This window comes from Nyctereutes procyonoides, unplaced genomic scaffold (genome assembly GCF_905146905.1).
Source record: "Nyctereutes procyonoides isolate TBG_1078 unplaced genomic scaffold, NYPRO_anot_genome, whole genome shotgun sequence".
Classification (NCBI taxonomy): domain Eukaryota; kingdom Metazoa; phylum Chordata; class Mammalia; order Carnivora; family Canidae; genus Nyctereutes; species Nyctereutes procyonoides.
This window is the reverse complement of record NW_026575121.1, coordinates 36,696,458-36,713,241: the sequence shown is the minus strand read 5'-3', so window position 1 is coordinate 36,713,241 and position 16,784 is coordinate 36,696,458.

Here is a 16,784-nt window from a genome sequence, read left to right as displayed (position 1 = left end):
AGAAAGAAAGAAAGAAAGAAAGAAAGAAAGAAAGAAAGAAAGAAAGAAAGAAAGAAAGAAAAAGAAAGCAAGCATCTCCTCCTCCTAGCTGACCAGGTTTAGGACCAGGAGCTCTGTTTCTCAGCCTTCCAGTGGCACCTCCTTTCTTCTGCCTCTCCCTCCCTCCTCATCACCTTGGGTACTGGCTGCATATACTGGCCACTTCAGAACTCCCCACTGGTACCCCAGGTAGAAACTGACAATGGGGAACAAATTGATTGACTTTTAAGTGGACTCAGGTGGAACATAATTTGGTATTTAAACTAATCGAAACTTTTATTCTGCAAAGGTTTACTAAAGGTCAGATAAGCTCTTGTTATCTCTGTTGCAATTTGTCAGCATAAGATGACTTAAAATGATGGTTAATTGTATCTGTCTCAAGGTTTTCATGGGTAATTATTAAGATAGCTTTCAAAGTCTTTCAGTAACCTGAAACTTTAAAGTTTTGCTTGGATGATAGTTTGGATTGAATTCATTGGACATCTAGGTCTTTTTCAAAAGGGATGAAATACTAAAGCACAAGTTAATTATTAAACGCAAGGTTTGTGCTTTTTACTTCTTACTGCAAAAAAACTAAGGATATTTGAGTCTGTTGGAAAACATTCTTTGTACTTAATTGATTCATAAATTTGCCATCTAAAGAGTTCTGATGTAACATCTACACTACTTAGCTTTCACTGGAGACTAAGGTCTTTTGGAATTAAAATTCTGCTAAGTGTAATTAAGACCAATGGAAAAAAGGGAAGCAACTCTGTATGTGTAAGAAAGATATAAGGAATGGGAATACATTTTGTTGAAGGAAAAGGAAAGTTGTAGAAGGTTTATGAAGGGAAATCTTTGGAAAGGAATTTTATGTGGGGTCAGAATGGACTAAGGTTGAAGTAAATGGATTTTAGAAGTACACTAGTATAAGATTGAAATTCTGCTTTCTCTCTGTTGAAAATACAAAGTTTTCTTAAATTGTTGATCTGCTCTTGATGAGAAAATGTAACCAAAGTTATTTTCTCTCTCTCTTTTTTTTTTTGCCCAGAAAAACACAGTTTCTATGTTTTGTCTTTAATGATCTATAATCCTATTTAGTCATGTGCTTTAAAACTTTTTAAGGTTTTAACAAACTTCCCCGAGATTTAAAATTATAGACAAACTCTTTTTGACTAATTAATCTTGTTTATTTGATGTGTTACATTCTGGTATAAGGTCATCACTCGATCTTGTGATTATTGAAATGCTATTGAAGCAGGAGAGAGAGGTTCATGTCTCGCGGAGTCAAAGAATGAATCTCTCTGATGAAGGAGAGTAAGTAAAGTGATAGAGTTTTATTAAGCAAAGATACAGAAAAAGCTCTCAGGAGTAAAAGAGGTCCTGACAATGTTGCCAAAAATGGGCCTCCATCGACAGTCTTTTATTTAGAACTGACCAGGGTGCTTGGGTCTTAATCATTCTTGTGACGTCCTGGTTTGAGAAGGATTGGTGATAACATCTTTAATGGCTTACTTCTTTGGGGTCTGGTTATTCTTTGTTGGTCAAAATGTGGCTGTCATAAAAAGACCCTACCTCTGACACCCAGGGCAGGGTGGTCTGGTTTGTTCCCTAGTTCCCTATCTCTGGTTTCATTATGTTTCTGTGTTTCTAGGATTTATGTGAGCCCTGATCCTATAGCTCCCTACGTATCTCTCCCTACCTAGCCCCACCTGCCCTTTACTTAATGAGACCCTTGGGATGTATATCCGTGGATCATATACTTGGGGGGATGATTGCCAACATGTATCTTGGGGGAGTAGAGGTAAAGTTTCCAAAGAAATTTTTTTTATATGTTAAGGTAGGCTTACAGGATCCTGGGGGTCAGGCTAAGGTTACCTTTGCCTTTAGCAAACTGTCAACATCCAGGCAGTTGAGTCCCCAGGGAAATGCGACTCTTCATGTTTCAAGGACTTGTCAATGGGCTGTAGGCAGTAAAGAAATTTAATAATTTTTCTTCTGCCTTTGTTTCTCACATCATTATATATCACAGAAATAACTGCATTTCCTTGTTGATTGCATCATAATGAACTCATCCTATCAGATTGTTAACAATATCCATTTCTGAATTTTTTGTCATTTATAATTGTTCTTGTTCTCTTGCAAAATGAGTTTTGTCTTCAAGGATATTTGTTAAAAAAGGGATTTTTACAAATATAAGTTTTTGATATCTTTAAGATCAGAAAATTGAAATGGGTAAGATTTTCTAGAGCTAACTAAAAAACTGCATTCAAACTTAACAAGAATTAGTAACATAGGACTAAATGAATTGAGAAAAATTATTAGTTTCGTGACTCTTATATACGTTGCTGGCTTTCTAATGCTTGCTCTTCTAGAGTAAGGACATTTTCTCTTAAGATGTTTGTGACTTACAAAAATGTGATCTTCATTTGTAAACAAATTTAAGCATTTAACTTTTCTCTCTACCTGAACCCTCTGAAATTCAAAAGGCCTCAGTTAAATATTCTTTTTTTTCCATGGCAATCATAGTCATTTGCATACATTCAATAAGAATTGTTCTCCTTGTAACAGGACGCCATTGGAAACATTGGTTATTTTACCAAGGTTTTGGCTGGAATGCGTATTGAGAGACACATACATAGACTTAGATATGACCAAACAGTTTTAAGGAACTTATATTGGCTTTATGAAGCTTGCAACCATAAGCCTCTTAGAAACATCCTGATACCTTGCTTTCAGAGTTCCCAGAAGCCTTACAAGTGAGTAAAGAATGACACTCCTGGCAGGTGCAGGGAACTTCAGGATATTTGGGGCCCTGGAGAAGAGGAATTCACCCAAATCTATAGGTATTGCAGGCATGTCTGATAGCAATACTTGGCTTGGCTTCTGGCCTAAGGAGGTTACTAAAATTTCAATTGAGATTCCTTCTAAAAAGTTCCAGCAAACATATTTTGAAAGATCTATATGGCCAATCGCTGAGTTTATGGAAATAATTAGGGCAAGTTAGTTAAAAATTGGACTTGTTTCATAGACAAGTTAATCTTAATTTGGCTGTTTCTGATTTTAGAGAGAAAAATTATGTTTCAATAACCTACCTTTGCAGATGTTAAATTCTAGTTCTGATTGCCTTTGAATGTTGTTTGCCTAAGCTAGACAACTTGAAGTAAACTTCAGAGAAATCGCCACAATGGCTTATGTATAGACCATCTTTGTACTTGTTGTTCTGTGGGGATAATAACAGGACCCCATGGGCATATGATTATTTGAACAGCTGGGAAATGAGATTGATTCCTCAACAATTGTATAACTCACCTAGCACTTTGAACAACTCTGTGTGGCCGGGATGAAAAAATTGTTCCCTAAGAGCCAGAGTATACCCCACTCCACGGAGTTAACTATGGACTTGTGGAAATGAGTGGCCCTACTTTCCTTGTGACTGGATTAGGTGATGCACCTGAGAATGCTCTTACCTCTGAGACAAGTCTTTTCCTACTTGCCAGTGATTCCTTGTAATTAGAATATTGTTAAGCTGAGACCTCAAAGAAAGAGGGCTTCTTGATGGTTTTATCCCTTAGCCGTGTTTATCCTAGAAGCCACCTCTATTGATAAAAAGTTGTAAGCAAAGGCTTTAGCCAACCATACAGCAGCAACCTTTAACTAAGTTCAACATGAAGTCACCCACAAATTCTAAAGATGGCCCTCCAAAACTGAATGGACCCTTTATATCCTGACTGCAGCTCATTGGGGAACATATGCTTTATTTAAACAGAGTGTGGGATGCCTAGGTGGCTCAGCAGTTAAGCGTCTGCCTTCGGCTCAGGGCATGATCCCAGGATCCAGGATCAAGTACCACATTGGGCTCCTTGCAAGGAGCCTACTTCTCCCTATGCCTATATATCTGCCTCTGTGTGTGTGTGTGTGTGTGTGTTTGTGTTTCTCATGAATAAATAAATAAATCTTTAAAAAAATTTAAAAACCAGTATATATATTCCAGATTGTTACAAAAATGTGACAGGGTTACTAGAAGACATGGATACTCAAATTAGTACTTTAACTTATCCTTCTCTTTACTTTAATGATTGGTTAAACTCCTGGTACTGGAGGAATATTTTTGTCAACTATTAAAGGATAAACATGGGCAAATTGTCTCCTCTGTTAATGATCACCAAAACTAGTGCAATCTAAAACCTGACCCCTCTTTCTTTAGTAGCATATATCCAAAACTTACATCCAGGGATCAGGTATACATTAAAACTCTTTGGAGGACAAAAGGCCACTTGAATCTGTCTGGATCAGGCCCTGTCAGGTTCTCCTGACCACTCCAACAGTGGTAAGACTTCATGGCTTCTCCTGTGGATTGATCTTTCCAAAATTAAGACCTCCAACCCCAGATAAGAAACTCTTTGCCAAGTACAGCTGTGAGCATGTTGGATATCTACACCTGTAATTCAAAGGAAACTAACATACCCAGAGCCCTAGAGGCATACGAATCTGGCCCCCTTGCCAATCCCTACTCTCACATTCTGTTATTCTATGATACTATCTTAGAAAAACTCCCAATACTTTCCTTCCAAAACTCTCATGATTTTTCCTTCCCCATTCCAAGACTTCATTCTCAACCTTTTCCTTCAGGGTGACCTCTACAAATTTACTTGGTCAGAAATCATAACTTACCTAGAGCTTCCCCCGCCCCAATGTCCTGCTCTCAATATAATCATCACCTCTCTTTGGGCTAAGCTTTGTCTTTCTCATCATAACCTTCTTTTGGTTTCCTCCTTCCAGGACTGTGCAACACAAGGATGATTTTCCTGGAAAGAAACCTGTTCATGGTTCTGGCTTCTTCTCTTCTTAGGACCCCTGTCCAATACTCCTAATTATTTGTCCCTTTTTCTTTAATCTTTGTTAAATTTGTCTTTTCTGGAATCCAATAATTCCATATATGATTGATGGTTCAATAAGGATTCTAGCCCATACCTTTGAAGGGTCCTCTTCCCCAAAATCCTGTGGACTTGACCACCAAAGAATTTAACTCAAATTGCCTATCAGCACTTTCATATAATACCACACTCTGATCTATGACTAACAAGTCTAGGTAGGGACATCTCTATGCCCCTCATTCACCAGGAAGATGCTGTTGAAGATGAGACCTCCACCCAAATGCCAAAGATTTGTCATTGTGGATCATCTGTCAGCAGGGAATGTAGAGTCCACTTTTAGGCTAACAGGCTTGAGCAGTGCAATGTAGAAAGGGCCACAGTGACACCTGGCTGAATACAGATAGGCCTATCAGGTGACCCACCCCAAAATATTCGTGGGCCCTAATGGACCAATGAGCTACTTACAACCAGGCACTGTTACCAAAAAAGGGAAAATCCCATAGTTGCCATACCTCCTCATCTTTACAAACAGCCCCCACCCACTGTCTCATTGCAGACAGCTTCTCCTCTGTGGGCTCCCTTGTGTATTCAATACACTTCTGTCTCCTTTGTTCTGCCTCAGATGAATTCTTTTACTACCAGCACCACCAGCTTCCACCAGATTGTCACTCCACATTTGGGGGCCCCCCATCCTATCAAAGGCACCACATTTAAGTATTGCCTATTCATTTTTTCTTTTAAAGAAATAGAGTGGGATCCCTGGGTGGCGCAGCGGTTTAGCGCCTGCCTTTGGCCCAGGGCGCGATCCTGGAGACCCGGGATCGAATCCCACGTCGGGCTCCCGGTGCATGGAGCCTGCTTCTCTCTCTGCCTCTCTCTCTCTCTCTCTCTGTGTGACTATCATAAATAAATAAAAATTTAAAAAAGTATATATAAAAAAAAAAAGAAATAGAGTATATTCCAAATACAACACATCTGTTTATCAGTTTATAAACTTTTCTATAAGTGGAATTTTGTTATAGATGGCATCTTCCTTCTTTTTGATTTTAATTTTTATTATTTTACAATTTATTTAAATACTAGTTAACATACAGTGTAATATTGGTTTCAAGAGTAAAATTTAGTGGTTATACATCATCTTTCAACATAGTTATAGTGATTATATATTGGTTGCTTTATAAGGCAATTCCTTTAATTAATAGTCAACTTTGTTAGAAGCCTTTTCTTACTAAGGGCCAGGAATTCTAAAGTTGGAAGGTCAAAGGATGATTCAATTCATCCTTTTCTTTTAAATGGGAAAACTGAGAATCAGGAAATGCAAATTGTTCACATAAAGTCATACAGTGATTTAATCAGAGATCCAGAAAGGAAGGCAACTAAAATGCAGTAAGCACATCCCATGTGAGAAATTTCATGGTGCATGTTCTCATATTTGTTATAATATTTAATCTTCTAATAGTTCTTGTGATGTAGACACTCTCAGCCACATTTTATAAATAAATAAACAACTTTAGGTCAACTGCTTATTATTACACAGTGACTAAGTAGCAGATTAATCATCTAAACCACATTTCCTAGTTCCCAGACTAACTCTCCATATTTTGCTACCAATTGCTGCATTAAAGAAAAATATCCTAATGATTCTTATTTTATGGGGAATTTAAAAAATCTATTTGGAAAAGTTTAAGATTAGGAATCTTCATATTATTTCCCTTGACTATTCATATTGACTATTATTTATGGTAGACACAGCTGATTTGATGTTGTAAATTATAGATTATTGTTGTCAATAATCATAGACACAGACAAAGGGCTACAGTACTGATCGTTGGTTAAGCCTGAAGACATACTACTGTTATTCTTGCTGGGCACAAAGAAGCAAGCGAGAGAGCTATTTAAACCTAGTTTCTCCAAAATAGGCCCCCGTAGGTACTGCTGCCAAATGTCATTCTAGTCAGTATGGCGTATCCTAGCTAGGATGCACAACAGAGAACCTCAGCTGACAGCAGACATCCAGTGGGAGTGTGCCTACCAGTGCAGAGCCAGCCGTTTTCCCTACATTCAGGAACTGCTCCTTGATATGACAGAAGGTACCCAAAGTGAACTGTTTTTTAACACAATGCTTAGAGCTGCAATCCTCAGGGTAAACACAATTAACAAACCTCTGGGGTTAATATATATTCTTAGTAATGGTGTCTATCATCCAAATTAAGCAGATACCAGTTAATATAATCAAACTAGCATTGAAATGTATTTATCAAACTCAGATATATGACATACTTAGAAGAAGAGTTAAGAATAAAATTTATATGTGTCCACTGTGCTAAAAATTAATTTTTAGCACATTTCAATAAATATATTTATGAAAAATGTACCTAAATTTGGCCACCCTTCTCATTGTATCACACCTCATTATTTGTCCCTTTCCTTAAACATAACAATTGCAATGTCTTATTTTAATACATGTAGTCTCTCTTTTTGTATTAGGATCCAAATGACATGAAGGCAGAGGCCTTGTCTGATTTGTTGATCATAAGCTGAGAAGCAGAGTTTAATAAAAAAAATAATGTATTCATCGGGATCTCTGAGTGGCGCAGCGGTTTAGCACCTGCCTTTGGCCCAGGGTGCGATCCTGGAGACCCGGGATCGAATCCCACGTCAGGCTCCCGGTGCATGGAGCCTGCTTCTCCCTCTGCCTATGTCTCTGCCTCTCTCTCTCTCTCTCTGTGACTATCATAAATAAATAAAAATTAAAAAAATAATGGATTCATTAATGATGCAAAATAAAGCATGGAAGTTGCAAGAAGATAAAGGAATATTAAATACTCATTTTTCTCTCATGAGAGAGTTTAAATAGTATGAATATATCTAAATTGCTAAAAAAAAAAAATGGTTACCCGCTAAGAGAAACAAAATAACATTTAAAATTTTTAAATAGTTGAAAGAAAAAATAAACAAAGGAACAATTAGGAAAGTAGAAAGGCAAAGGAAAAGCAGGAAACTTGCTATGAAATTAATTTATTTAAACCCTAAATTGCTAGGGGTTATGGAAAAGAACACAGGTAAAATATTCCCTGTAGGCTCCACTGAGTAAGAATAACTGAGAAATCAAGGCATAATGATAGTAAACAGTCATAATAAACAATGGGTTAAATTTCAGATAACTAATCTCCTATATATCATGAATCTAATAAGTAGCTAGCATACAAGTAAGAGAAATCATATTGATTTAGTCTGAGAAGAAATTTCAAAATTTCTCTTTAAGACCAGCAAATATATGTATGAATGTTCTAGGTTTTAGCCTCTCTTTTTGTAAGTCTCAAATGGTTATGTACATAACCCAATTTTAACACCTGCCTCTTTAAAATTCTAGGGTGAATTCTAATTAGATCATGATTTAAGTCCAAGATCCATATACTTGACTGCAAACACTCTTTGCCTAATGTAATATACTTTTTCTTCTCCAGTGTTGTCTAGCTTAGTTTCCCTATCTTTCTTCCAGGACAATCTTACAAAAAATAAATAATAAATAAATAAATAAATAAAAATAAAAAGGATTTGAATTGTCAGGCTCCCATCCTAGCTTATTGTTTTTTCTATTTCTCTCACAATGTTCTATATATACTGTTTAGATCCAAACCCTTCAAATCTCCCAGCAATGTTTCCGTGCCTGAATACATTTGTCTTCATCATCTCTCTCCCAGAGCTTCTCCATCTAATCAATATCTATTCATTCTTTTGTAGAAGTAAAATCTTCTTTACCTAAGGGCCATTTGGCTTAAGGCAGAACACCAGCTAGAAGCTCTTGTTACTTTGGGTTCTTAAGAAGTCTGGTACAAACTCCTTAGACAAATTCATATTTATTTTCTCCTTTGTAAAGCCATGCTTAAAAGAAAAAAAAATAGAAGCAATAAAATTTCCTAGTAGCATCTTATTGACTCATGCATTATGCACATGGTTTTTATATACAGAACATGAACATCTGACAGATCATTGTTAGCTATGGTGGCATGAAAATGCACCTCCCAGACCTCTAACTGCAGGAATTGTAACTGCAGCTGTTGCATTCTGAAATCCATCGTTTACATCAGGTCAATGCTTCTGATGCGCTGATTCCAGCCAATGCCTCCATATAGCAAGTGATACTAAAGCAGGCCCATTCCTAGCAGACGAATAGTTCCCAGAAGGCTATCAGTGGTTTAAGCAATCCTCATCAGACTTGCCAGATTTTTAGAACTGTAACACAGTCTAGGATTCTCCCACTTAACCATCTTTTTCCCTTTGTCCTTCAAAAGGGTCAGACCTGCATCATGATCTTAACTCCTCTCCCAGCTATCCCGGCATTCTCCATTTTGCCTCACAAAACTTTCTCCTCATAAATATATTGAATGTATAATCCCACTTGGCATCTGATCCTTAGGAAACCTGGACTACCACGTGGGCTTAACTCCTTTGTATTGTCAACAATGACTGTCTTAGAGAGCAAGCAAATAAAGTGTAGAAATTCTGTATAATTTTTCTCATGTGAAAATGCTTTGCAGATTTCTGATTAAACATGGTGGATTCATGGATGTATTTTTTGCTCTGTACTGAAATTCTGTAAGGGTAGCAAATTGAATAAAAGACAGATAATCATATATAACAACAGAGTGAATAACAGGGTAACAGCAGATGAGAGATGTCAGCTAAACTTTGGAAATTAGAAGTCGGGTGGGGCAATTACATTAACAGTGACGAAAATGTCACAAGTGATGCCAATGAAAAGCAACCTCTTCAATTTAGATCTGCATTTGTAATAGGGAGTTGGTAATAGTACCAATTTCTTTATTATTTTAAGGAGGAATTGAGTTAATGCATGTCCATTACTTAGAAATTGAAGGACTTCGCTCACAGTAAATATTCAGTAAATATTAATTGCTATTAAACTATTATCATTCTGTCAAATTAAAAAATATTTAGTTTCTGTGCTAGATTAACTGCCACCTAATATATAAATTCCCACGAAATGATGAGGGAAGTACCAGGGAAATAGGGGTGCATAAATTCTTAGAAGGCTAGGAACCCCATAAAGCAATGATTTAAAACTTGGTACTTTTGCAAATTTTATGTATATTTATATTTCAATTATGTAACAAATACAGAATCATAAAAAAAGGAGCATAAGAAAGAATGATATTTAATTTTCTTTACAAGTGAGATATTTTCTGTAACTATAACAAAGTTCTATATTCAGGCCCAGGAAATCTTTTCTCTGTATACATTTACTCCAACCTTCTTCCAAAACTGTTATTCCTGTTACCCTAAAATTACCTTCGTTTCATCATTGCCTCTGTTAATATTACCAGTGATTCCTTAGAGAAGTTTCACATCTCATCTGCTAGATATACAGGACATGAAAAGGGAAACAGAAATTCATAACCGGCCAACAAAGACAAGGGGAGATCATAGGCTGTGTTGGGAGACATGTTGACTGACTGGTAGATGTGAGGGGAGTAGGATAAGGGCAGTGCTACAAGCAGCAATGCTCATTATTAAAACCTCACTTCAGGGATCCCTGGGTGGCGCAGCGGTTTGGCGCCTGCCTTTGGCCCAGGGCGCGATCCTGGAGACCCGGGATCGAGTCCCACGTCGGGCTCCCGGTGCGTGGAGCCTGCTTCTCCCTCTGCCTGTGTCTCTGCCTCTCTCTCTCTCTCTGTGACTATCATAAATAAAAAATAATAAATAAAATAAAAAAAAAACCTCACTTCAGTTCTCATTCAGGTACAAGTTAACTGGGAAGTATGAAATGGAGAGATGCTTTCTAAAGTTTATGATTTGTTCCTTTACAATTAACTACTTCTAAAATCATTTAAATTAGTAAAAACAAAACTGATAAATTTTCTGAATGGAAGATAAAAACAAGTGTTATTAGCAATTTATGGTCAGTGCCCAATTATTTTATAGCAGTTTATATATCTGACTTTTCAGGATAAAAGTATGTGATTCCTCAGTTGTAAAAACCAAATGGTTAAATATATATAATCCATATAAGCACCCAAAGCTGCATTTTTTATTATTCCCAAATACCTCATCTAATCTACCCTGCTCTTTCTGTATAACCTATTTGGACTTGTGGATTGGTGGCTCAGCCAGAAGTCTTTACAGAGCTTCCAAGCCACTCTCTTCCTCTCCCTTCACATGTAATGAGGCACAAAGTCCTACTGTTCCTGCTTTCATCTTTCTCAGTTCATTCTCTTCTCCACTGTTTGGCTTCTCATGAGCCCTAGAATGCATCAATAAAATAGCTGTACAGGTCTTTCCTCATGAGGCCATAGGTCACAGTAAGAGATCTGAGAGCTAATGAGCTGTAAAGACTTTGAAAAACCACCTATCTCATCAGGAGACTTGTGACACATATGTGATATCCAGTACAGATCTTGGCACATACCTCATGTTCAATAAGCTTAAGTGAACAAATTAACAAGGTTAGAATTGGTCTCTCTCAATTTTGCTTCCATCCTCTTTTATGTAATCTGTATTGCTGCTCAGATAGTTTCTAAAACACAAGTTGGGTTATGTCTCTTCCCTGCTCAACACCATTCATAAGCTCCCCCACTATCTACTGCCCTGTTTCTCAAACAATGGTATGTCTTAAAATATCCTGCAAGACCTGGTAAAAATTCAGAATCCTAGGTTTTAACCAGACCTGCTAAATCAGACTTTGCGGTGTAAATTCCAGGATTTGCATTTACAAATTTTTCCAAGATTATGTTTGCATGCTGAATTGTGAGAACCACTGACTCACAGAAAAAAATTAAGCTGGTTAACATGGTACATGAGTAATGTCATTGTTTGGCCCCTAAATTTTCAGTCTCAACTCCTTTGTTGCTGAGCTGCCTTATTGACTTCATACCAATTAGCACTCTACAGTTTTTATTTTCTTCAAGCAAATGGCATTCACTTCTTTTTGAATTTATTTTTCTTCCACACAGGCTATGTCCTCCTATCCTCTTAAAAACTCAAATTTTATATTTTATAATCCAGTTTATGTATAATCTCAGAAAGCTCATCTAGTGTCCTATAAACCCTGACAGAATTGATCTGTCTCTTGAGATAACCTTGTATGCTATTATAGCTGCCTGAGGCTCTCACAGGGTATTATAATTTGTTTGTATATCCCCTCCTAGACTTTGGATGCCTTAGGTCTAGTGCCTGTATTGTATTCTTCCCTTTAACACAAATCTGTAATAGAACTATGGTGGGTTAGTACATTTCCATGAATATTTGATGGATAACTACATGCAAACAATGTGTGTTTGGTTATTCAGAGTAAATTATTTCTTTCTTTCTTTTTTCTTTCTTTCTTCTTTCTTTCTTTCTTTCTTTCTTTCTTTCTTTCTTTCTTTCTCTTTCTTTCTGTCAAAATTATCTGAAATAAATTTGTTCACAGAGAACTCTTCTAAAATGCTTGTGTCATCTTATTAGAAAAGTGAAACCCATATTGAAGAAGATATTGAGTTTTATAACACTAATTCACTGGCATTAAATGAAAAATTAAGTTAGAAATAAAGAGTTAACATAGAAGAACAAATCAAGCTGTGCTAGTCATGTATTTTAAGAGGAAAGCTGCTCCAACTGGTTCTAAACTAAGATTTAATTTTTAATATGTTTCTTATTAAAAAAACAATTTAAGGTTAATAAAGGAAATACGTGTTTATTCATTCATCCTCTTAAACTCTTAAACAAAGTATTTCCAAATTCTTTTTACTGAGAAAATAAGCCAAATGTCTCAGCAGTTTAAGTACCAGATTAGCACCTGCTTTAAGAATTTAGGAGGCACTAATTGACCTGAAAACAGCCCAACAGGAGCAGCAGGCATGGTGCTACGTTTGCTTCAGAATCTAAGTTTTGTTGCCAACGTTTACCTAATGTAAATATAAGAAAAGCAAATTGAACGATACCATTGCTTGTGTACTAAAGCCATCTCTCATTGAGCCAAATTCTCCCTTGGAGCATGCAGTTCCTTGGAACCTAGATAAGCATCCAGTGAGATGGATTAACACTTTGAAGTCACTAGGGTATCATCAAGACTTTTTTGTTGATGATACTGTGTCTCTGGCACTGGGGAAAATCTGGCTCATCTTGTTAGTAGCAGAAAAAATGCAATTTAAGTGAGCTTCCAGGATAATTAGAGCAGGTGAACAGTAGACAGAAATAATGCCCTGAAGAGATGAGAGAAAATGCTTAGATTCTTTTTCACTTTATTTCAGTGCTACTAAATGCCACTGGTATCTGTTTGCTCCTGTGTCTCTGTCAATCCTGGGTAGAAAATTAGGTATTTAGGGAGACATTAACTCTTCCAAGCCACTTCGAGACTATTTAGTGCACTTCTGAGCAGTACTAATTGACAGAGTTGTAAATGAAAACATCACAAAAATGTGATATCTATCTATACTGATTTAAGAGTGTTAGAAAATCACAGGAGAATGACTCATTGTCATCTTTATAAAGATGACAACATGCAGATTTTTTATAAAGAAATACAATTCCAGATTTCTGTCAGTATTTAATTATATGAGAACAATGAGTCAGTGGCTTGTTATATTTGGGGAGTTTACACTAACTATATGCTAAAGGTTTTGTAGGATAGTTTACTTTCCAAAATCTTTTTTTTTTAATTTATTTATGATAGTCACAGAGAGAGAGAGAGAGGCAGAGACACAGGCAGAGAGAGAAGCAGGCTCCATGCACTGGGAGCCTGACGTGGGACTCGATCCCGGGTCTCCAGGATCGCGCCCTGGGCCAAAGGCAGGCGCCAAACTGCTGCGCCACCCAGGGATCCCACTTTCCAAAATCTTAATGACTCCCAAATAAATAAGAATAACACTTAAAAGGTATTTGTTTGGTTTCTCAAGGGAATTGGACTATAATCCATTTGATCAGTATTGTTTCCAATACCCCTTCTATGTTAAATGAACCAAGTACTTCACAAAGTCTAGCCTATCAACTCCTTCCTGAGTATATTTTATGCATTTATGTTTTTGTATATTTGGGGGTGTATTGCTTTAACTGGAAAGTTCATTTTCTCTTTCTTAATGAAGATTGAGCTCCATACTATCTCTCATGTTCAATTCATGGCGACTAGACAAAAAAATCATTTGAACAATGAAGCATAGGAAGATTTTTCAGGGCAGTGAAACTATTCTATATGGTATAGTAATTGAATATAAATAATGCTATACATTTGTCAAAACCCATATACCTTTATAGCAAAAAGGGTAAATCTTAATACAGGAAAATTAAAGGAAAAAAAACTGATTTAAGGGACTGGAAGATTATTTTGCAGAATGTGACAAAAACTTAACTCTATTATAATCATATGAAATAACTACACTGAAAGAGTCAAGGAAAGATGCTGATCTAAGTAATTTTGGGAATAAATGGAGTTTGTAAGATTAAAGGCCCAATGAACTTTACATAAGCACCACATTCTAGATGATAAAGTTGCTTTCATTGGCAGTATAGGTTAACAATTCTGATATTACTGTCCTTGTTTACTAAAATTTAACAGTTAAGTAAATGGATGGCAAATAGGAGAAGCCAGATTTCTTCCTGATAGAGTGGAAGGTTGTAGATAGTTAAGGGAAAAAGGCTACATCCATGCAGGAATGGACTAGATGTGGGTAAATTAGTTTGAACCCATATTTAGCTCAGTGTACAAATGATTAAATATGGAAATATATATCCACATTGATTAATATACATTAATATATTTCTTGCTCTGTCAGCTCAAAAGGCCTGAAAACAATGACACCCAGTCACAATGAAGACAGGTAGGGCCCAGATTTTGTTTTCTACTATCATTCTCCTCCAATTAAAGTTGCATACACTCTTTGGAGAAATGGTTGATTGCAGGATAGTAACAGAAGGGGCTGGAATATCTTATCCTTCCAAAAAGTAAAGAAGTGCTAAAAACAAAACAAAACACACAAAGATGGTGACATGTCAATGAGATATTGGAGCCAACTAATAGAGGCCCCAATAGCCAGAACTGAAACAATTGGTTCACAGAATAAGTCAAGTTGTATTGGGTTATAACCCAAAGTATAAAACAAATGATCTTATATGATGATATAATTTCATACTGTTATAAATCAACAATGTAAAAATAAATGGGGAGGAAAAAGACAAATTTTTGTAAGAAAAATTATTGTTCAAATGTAGATTAATTACTTTCAAGGAGGGGAAACATAACTTCCCAGTATTTTCTTGCAGACTGCACATAGTGACTTTCTTCAATAGAATATAATATGAAAAAGGATGAAATAAGAAAGAATTTTCCAGTGTAGAAACCCGGAAAACACCATCTCAGCAAAAAGATCAAGGTCAAAATCAGCAGTTTTACTAAGAATGATATTATATACTCTAAGTATGATATGATGAAAATGACAATTTAATTGGTATCTTCCTTTCAAAAGCCTATAACTACAGGCTAATCAAGACTTAAACGTTAGAGAAATTCTAACAGAGAGACATCCTATGAAATACCTGACCAGTACTCCTCAAAACTGTTAAAGTTTTAAAGTAAGAAAGATATAAACTTTCACACTGTCACAGCCAAGAGGAGCCTAAGGAAACATGACCATTGAATACATGGAGTATCCTAGATGAGATTCTGGGATAGTAAAAATCACATTAGAGAGAAATTAAGGAAATATCAATAAAGTGTTATCTTAGCCCATTCAAGGTACTTAAGGAAATACCATATACTGTGTGGGTTATAAACAACAGAAATTTATTTCTCACCATCTGGAGTCTGGGAAGGTCCAAATATCAAGATGTCAGCATATTCAGTGTTAGGTAAGAACCTGCTTCTGGTTCTTAGATAGCCACCTTTTCACTGTGGCCTTCCATGGTAGGAAAGACAAATTAGCTTTCTAGGACCCTTTTTAAAAAGGCACTAATCCCAATCATGAGGACCCGACCTTCATGATTTAATCACTTTCCAAAAGCCCTACCTCCTAATTCCATCATATTGGAGTTATGAATTTTGGAGGAACACAAATATCCAGTCCCTAGCAAGTATGTACTTTATATAATAAAATATATTGTTTCGTTAACTGTAACAGATACAGCATACTAATATAAGATGCTAATAGTAGAGGAACTCGGTATGAGGTATGTGGAACATTTTTCTGTAAATCTAAAACTCTTTTAAAAAATGAAGTCTATTTTTAAAAGTAAGTTGGCCAAAAGCAATTAGAAAAAGGAATTCTGCTGAAGCTATTTGGTTGAATCAATTTGATCAATAGAAAAACTTAGCGTAAACATCTTGCTTGAATATGAACCAGTGATGCACCATTTATATTTGTCATTGAGCATTATAATTTCCCCCTTATAACCAGATTATTTTCTAAATAGTTGTTATCCTATGGATTCATTCTTTAATTTAAAATGACTTAAACTAATATTTTTAAAATTTCAGATTCAGTTATTTAATGTATGAATTAAAATTTCCAATTACTAGACAAATATTTTTGCTAAGCAGTTTTGACTCTGTTTCACTGTTTTGAATGGTAAACACAAAATCCCGAAGTAGTCACATTATGTGGCATAATTAAAGTTAACTCAAGGTCTGCTGTGATTTTGATTTTATGAAAGCTGCCCTTTCATAGAATGTTTCAAATTCTCTATTTTAACTCAGATATGTGCAGTACAACAGAGGCCGGAGATATGAACTGAGCCTGAGAAGAACTCAAATCATACTGATCTTTTATGTACTTGCTCTTAAAATGAGTCTGTGGAGCCGAGCCTATACCTGTCAGAGGACAACTTTATAACTAGAATTTCTCCAAATTAAACTCCATATAGAAATCAATATCTAGGGGCACCTGGGTGTCTCAGTGGCTG